This window comes from Gigantopelta aegis, chromosome 7 (genome assembly GCF_016097555.1).
Source record: "Gigantopelta aegis isolate Gae_Host chromosome 7, Gae_host_genome, whole genome shotgun sequence".
Lineage (NCBI taxonomy): Eukaryota > Metazoa > Mollusca > Gastropoda > Neomphalida > Peltospiridae > Gigantopelta > Gigantopelta aegis.
Window position 1 is genome coordinate 36,426,624 of NC_054705.1, and position 7,075 is coordinate 36,433,698.

A 7,075-nucleotide genomic window follows, 5' to 3' on the forward strand; every position below is an offset into this window, starting at 1 on the left:
AACCTTATAGAAACATTTTAGTGTATACGTTATGATCATCTACATAAATGAAAATTCAGTGATAGTCTGTGAATATTAAGTATATAGTGCATTGCGTACAAGTTTATTTGACTCTTAACGTCATTTTAACAATCTGATCAAACAAATATCGGAATAATAATTAAAATAAAAAGTAAAATAATTGTTGCTAATAAGTTGAATTAGAAGTCTTGATGAAACATGACTGCTTTTAACATTAAAAAGTCCATGACTACATTTAAATTTGCCACTACTTCAAGAGTATACCATTAAGGAAAACAACAACACTTTTCTACTTAAATGCTACTGCGGTTGTATGTTATTTCACATTTTACATGCCTCATAACTGTTTAAATTACAATAAATGAAGCGAAAGACTGCATATTGAGAGTAGATGATTTTAGGTTGAAATTTATGTTTCACCTTACTTGACCTCGTAGCCCAGTAGGAAAACGCTCGCTTAATGCGCGGTCGGTCTAGGATCGATCCCAGTCGGTGGGCCTATTGGGCTATTTCTCGCTCTAGCCAGTGCACCACGACTGGTATATCAAAGGCCGTGGTATGTGCTATCCTGTCTGTGGAATTGTGCATCTAAAAGATTCCTTGCTACTAATGGAAAAAATGTAGTGGGTTTCATTTCTGTGACTGAGTCAAAATGACCATATCTTTGACATCCAATAGCCGTTGATGTCCTCTAGTGGTGTCGTTAAAACAAACTTTTTTTTTACTTGACCTTGTCACCTCAGTATTTCACCTTCATTGACAAATGCCGCGCTTGTAACCGGGTTTTTCTGAAACCTTAGACAACTGGGAAAGTATGTAGCATGGTTACCCACTTTTAACACAAACACAAAATGCTACCAAAACCTTTTCTAAGCACATTTCACCGGATTAGCCGGTCGACTGCAACTTTTAATCTAGTAAAGATGGACATACGTTATGAACTGAGAAAAGCGGGATGTTTCGGAAATAAAGGGTGAAAATTAAGACAACTTTTCCCAATTTGGGATTTTCCTATAGTGTAAGCAAGTGGTTTTCAACACAAAACAAGTTAATTCTGATTTGGAGTCGTCATTTAGAAATATCTGTATGTACTGATTAGTGATACTGCCTGCCTGCCAAACGTGACGAACTAGTCAAACTAATTAGACTAAGATATGTGATAGACAGACAGGTATTTTATTAAAATCTCACCCACAATAGTACATACATACATAAACATTCTTACTAAAATAATAAAAAGGCCACTCCTTATGGAAAAACTATTAAAATAAATATGTATTATAATAAAATACACAGTAGACATAAAAGTGTTGAAATATAATATATATCTATCTATCTATCTATCTATCTATATATATATATATATATATATATATATATATATATATATATATATATATATACATGCCATAAATGAACCATATCAAAACCATTTACACCTTTTTAAAATATAATAACGTGAACGCTAAAAAGAACCCACATAAAATTTGTCTTCTTTCGACATTTGATGAAAATCGTTAATTAAAAAACTAGCTTTTGAAAACGGCGGACATCTAAAATCATCATAAAGAGGACACTTCATTAAAACGAGAAATTCATCTTCAATTAAAAGGGTTTTACACATAGTGCATTTTCCTTCCTCTAATGGCAGACTTTCATATCTATCAGTTTCTATCCTTAAAGGTGCAACGCCACATCTAAATTTGGAAATAGCAATTATATGCATTCCTGGCAAAATAGTTGACATAAAATTCAGTAAAATATTCACATTTAAAATGTTTGTGCATTCTAAGTTTACCAGTTTGCCCACCTATCTGTTTAGACCAATCAGATAGATATTTCGCAACAAGAATGTTCATTAATGCATATACAATATTGGCATAAAGAGCATCAGTGTTGTAAAAGTGGTCTTAATTACACACTTTAAAAACATTATACACAACAAAAATTCAGTTTTTGCAACGAACAGAAGAACACTTTCTCAGCCCAATTGAAAACCTTACTGAGTCTATAATTATTCACTTTGGTTCATCTGTACCGCTGCTATAACAGCCTTCCTCTGTGACAGAAACACAGGCATCCAAACCCATATCCCCAAGCACTGCATCCGTAGGGGTATACTTCCCCACACCTAGAAAAAGCCGACAAGCTCTATTTTGAACAGTCCCAATACAAGAATATACCTCAGTTCCCCAAACCGATGCTCCATAAGTAATAATCGGTAGAAGTAAGTTATCGTAGAGCTTTCCAAATACATTAAAATTCATGCCTCCCATGTTTTTACTTTTAGCAATAAGAAAACATAGTGCTCTACCAGCATATGTTATTGAATACGAAACCAAAATGACAGTCCTGTGATAATCACGGTTATTGCTGTCCATTTTAGGACTAACGTGGAAGTACATCAGTTTCCCTAATCATACAACTTTTGATATAATTTTATTTAATTTCACAGAACATAATATACTCTCTCTCTCTCTCTCTCTCTCTCTCTCTCTCTCTCTCTCTCTCTCTCTCTCTCTCTCTCTCTCTCCGCTAAAACTGTTTTCCTTTTTCCTCTATGTTGATACAAGCACAAATTATATATATGAAAAACATGTGAAAACTAAAAACAGACTATGGTTATTAGCCGATATAGACGGACTGTATTGTGTTACGTAACATCTGCATGTTTCAGTGCTAAACCTATCCTTAGTGACGTCACGCCACTGTCATGCTGCTAGTGTACGAGTCTACCGCTGCTCAATATAGTGGCGTTACATGCGATAGTAAGATGTCCCCTTAATCCCTACAGAAATTCGTCAGGTTGAGCTGGATACAAATAAAGCGATGACGTAGATCTCTCACTGCCATCTGTTGCGTGACCATTGCATTTGAGCCACTGACGTTCCTCGACGTCATCAAATACTTCTCCTTGAGATGGTAGCTTTAGTGACGTCATGGAGCTCTCAATGCTCATCGGAACTGTTTGGTAATCCGTTACTGACCTACTATCGTCAATCACGTCATAACTGTGAGAAGCTGAGTGTGTGGTTATCAATGAATGTGCTTCAAAAGATGCTTTTTCGAATATCGGCCGCGTGAAAATAAAAACACACTTACGTGTGTGTGTCTGTGTGTGTGTGTATTAATACACACACACACACACACACACACACACACACACACACACACACACACACACACACACATACATACATATACAATGTTCTAGCTAGGATTTGAGGAGGGCAGGGTGCTCACTTATTATTAGGGCACTTTCTGCGGGAATAATTGTTTATGAAGGCAGTAATTTATATACCATAACCGAAGAAAAAACCGACCCAAAAACCTAACAAAATATTCAAATTATGGATTTAATGCTAATTAATAATATAGGGTTGATAAATAATGCAACAGTTGTATGGATGTACTGCTGGACATACACTGGTCAGTTTCATAGTTAACATCTTTGGGTTGTTACATACACACAAAAAATGAAACAAATTCTGAGGTATTTATATACAACTTAGCACCATGCAACATCAATAGGGACACACAACTGATCAGTTTATTTCACAGATTGCAACATCTTCTGTTTTTTACACTTAGGAACTTCTCTGTTGTCTTATTTAGCAGAGTTTCAACGTGAATGAATTTCCAGATAAGTTTAATTTGAAGTAACTTGCTTACAGTTGGAACATTTAGTTTGCTCCTTCTGTCTGTTTTTATCATTTTCAACTGAGAAAACACTATTTCACATTCAGCACTGCTCAAAGGCAGAGTCAGTGCTACAGACACAAGCTTGGCTAGCAGTGGATACATTGCCTGTACATAGTCCACTTTTATCAGGGCCCAAAAGCACTTTTACAATCCCTGGGAGAGTCTGGATTCCATCAATGAAAGAAAATTTGTCCTCTCCATTAGAAGGTTCTATTCAAGCATGTTGAAGTGAACAGCAAGAGCTTCCATCTCCATTTCTCCATACAATACAGGAACATCCTCATCCAGTGAAGACACATCCAATATTGCCAAAGAGTTGACTATATCGCTATCCTGAAATCTGATAAAATAACAGAACAATTTATAACTCACAATACATATTCAATTGAATGATAATAATTTATTTAGGCAAATATTTGTAACTATTAATATATTAACAGTGTAACTGCCAACTTTTAAATTTTTATTATTATTACATGTATTATTATTATTATTTTAATCTTTTTTTAATTTTGTATTAAAATGCAAAATATATTGACAACTAAATCTACCGAGAGTTTATGGTGATTTTTATTAAATGGTTTTATTATTTTTGCTTTGTTATAACAAATGTGTCTATCATTGTATAAAAGTAAATAAGTGTAAGTTAGTTGATGTAGACCGGGAGGTCAGCCATATGTTGAAAAAAGAAGAGAGAGAAAAAAACAAAACAACAAACAAGCAAACAAATAAACCACCCAACAATACTAACATTTAATTTTTAATAAAAGCCTGTTTACATCAAATATTTAAGAAAATGATTATTGTAAGGTATATCGATCAGAAAGTCATATATTTCTATAACTGTACAAATATTAATTCAGCATCGGATGTAAATTGTCGTAAAAAATAAAATAAAAAATGGACACTTACTTTGATCTAAAGGAAATTTTTTGGCACGATCCAGCCGCTTTCTGTAACGCTGTCAGTTTCCTTTCTCGTGTTGGCATGGTTAAACAACATTTTGTGTAAAAAGTAGTGGTATTTGTAACTTTTATAACTTGTTTTCATAATAATTGAAAATAACCAATTTCCGACATCAGGGGAGCTAACTCGTAAATTAGCTAGAGTTGCCACAGTTCAAATTGAACACCGAAAAATGGAATGGCCGTTAAAAAAAAAAAAAAAAAAAAAGGCAGGGCGGCAACAGTCGGGACAGGGCGGCACAAAATATGGGCAGGGCGCGCCGCCCTCCTATTTACTGCTAGCTAGAACACTGATATATATATATATATATATATATATATATATATATATATATATATATATATATATATATATATATATATATGTCCATGTGTGTGTGTCTGTGTTATTAAAACGATTGTCACCATATTCTACTACATTTAATTTCATTTCAACTTATTTTCGTGCTTATACCTAATTACGGTTTAAGCACGCTGTCTTGGACACACACCTCAGCTATCTGGGCAGTCTGCCCTGGACAGTGGGTTAGTGAGGCCGGTTGTAGTGTAGTTCATCCAGAATGAAACGCACTTCTTTCCTTCATCCAGACTTATATATTTTTAATGAATCACACAATATATAGGAACACAATAAATGGAAAAGAAATACAGTATAGATAAATAAAATGCTTGCAGTAAAAAAAAACAATTGTAATATATACGAATAAAATAAATTGAATATATACAAGAAGAAATTGTATATATACGAATTATTAATCAATGAATAATTTTATTCAAATTATTTTAGGCTTCCGGTCCATATTACAATCGTTGTATTAGGAACAGTTTTTCTTTCAATGTGTAAGGGAAACGGAATTAAGTTGTGTTGAAAATAGGTGATATGGATTTATTCTTTTAATAATTAATGTTTTATTATATGGGATATAGATTTGTTGATTTGGTAATATTTTAGGTATTGTAATTTGGTAATATATTTTGTAATTAGTGTAGATTAAGTTGGGTATTAATTAAGCATTCGCTGAATTATTATTATTATATTAAAGTTAAATTATTTAAGATTGTTATTTTGAGAAGTCCTGAGTAGACTATATTAAGCGGGAAGTACTATATATTGAAGTCTTACTTGGGAGATAGCCAAAGGTACCATGCATGCCTAACTTCTGTTCGAGTAGACCATGTCTTTTGTCCTGTGTTAGGTTTGGTAGCAGTGGTTTAGTGGTTGTGTTAGGTTTTGTAATAGTGATTTTGTTTGCAGCAGAAAGGTACTATGTTTGCCTGAGCTACGAACATGTCTTGTTTATTAGGTTGTGTGGAGTTACGAGGTGTAAATTGTTAGGTTTGGGGTAGGATGAAAGGTTTGAAGTAATCTTATTCCTAATAAATGTTTTGTGTGATTTTATGTTAAGTGTAAATAAAAGTTGACTAGTTAATTTTGTGTTTTCATTTCGTCTTCTGCACTAGACCTTAGTGAAACTCTTTATCATAGACAGCTACCTTGAAAGCCAGATCAGATACATTGAATCTGGGAAACTAATACACGGGTTAAGATACACAGAGATCTAGGGATTCCCGTTACAAATGTATAGTGCACGTGTCTATATAAGAAACAATGTAGAAATTAAACACAGACACAACAAGAAATACATGTGTTGAGGAATAACATACACGTACACCGAGAAATAATGTATAGATGGATAAAATACACATACACCATTGTCAAAAGACATAATATAAAGAGGAATAAAATGCATGTATATCAAGAAATAATGTACAGAGGGATAAATACACGTACACCAAACAAATGATGTATAGAGAAATAAAATACACGTACAACAAGAATGAATACATAGATGAACAAAATGCACGTACAAGAAACAATGTACATGTATAGACGAATAAACTAGATCAAGAAATAATATGTAGATACATAGGAAAATGTAAAGTGTATTGTTAATAAACTCGTTAGCTGGATAATTAATGTCAAGTTTTTTTTCACTTTGAAACAATGTCCAGGTTTATGCATCAATATGCATTAAATAATATACCCAATCTGCGTAGTTAGGTGATATTGATATAAATGTGGCAATTCATGGAATAATAACATTTACTTTTTAAAAAAAAACAGAGAAAAAACCACACACACAAAAGCAAAAAAACAACATCAAACCAAAAAACCGAAAACAAACAAACAAAAACCAACAACAAACAAGCAAACAAACAAAAGCATTCCTTGATATACGCCGGGGGAAAATGTAAATAAAAGAAATGCTGCGTATACATACTCACCGATGCTTTTTATTTGAATCTTCAGCTCTGGGCGCCATACATGTTCCAGTGGCCTGATTACACACAGAGTACCCGTCAGTACAAAGACTATCGCAGTTCTC

General features: G+C 33.4%; 1 protein-coding gene across 1 annotated transcript in view; it reads right to left on the bottom strand.

The window, feature by feature from the left end:
* The window catches only part of LOC121377415 (multiple epidermal growth factor-like domains protein 10), a 21,535-nt gene extending 14,460 nt beyond the window's left edge, over positions 1-7,075 (bottom strand). The window contains exon 1 of the mRNA XM_041505397.1: positions 6,975-7,075. The gene's annotated coding sequence lies outside the window, so the exon portion shown is untranslated. The remainder of the gene's footprint in view (positions 1-6,974) is intronic.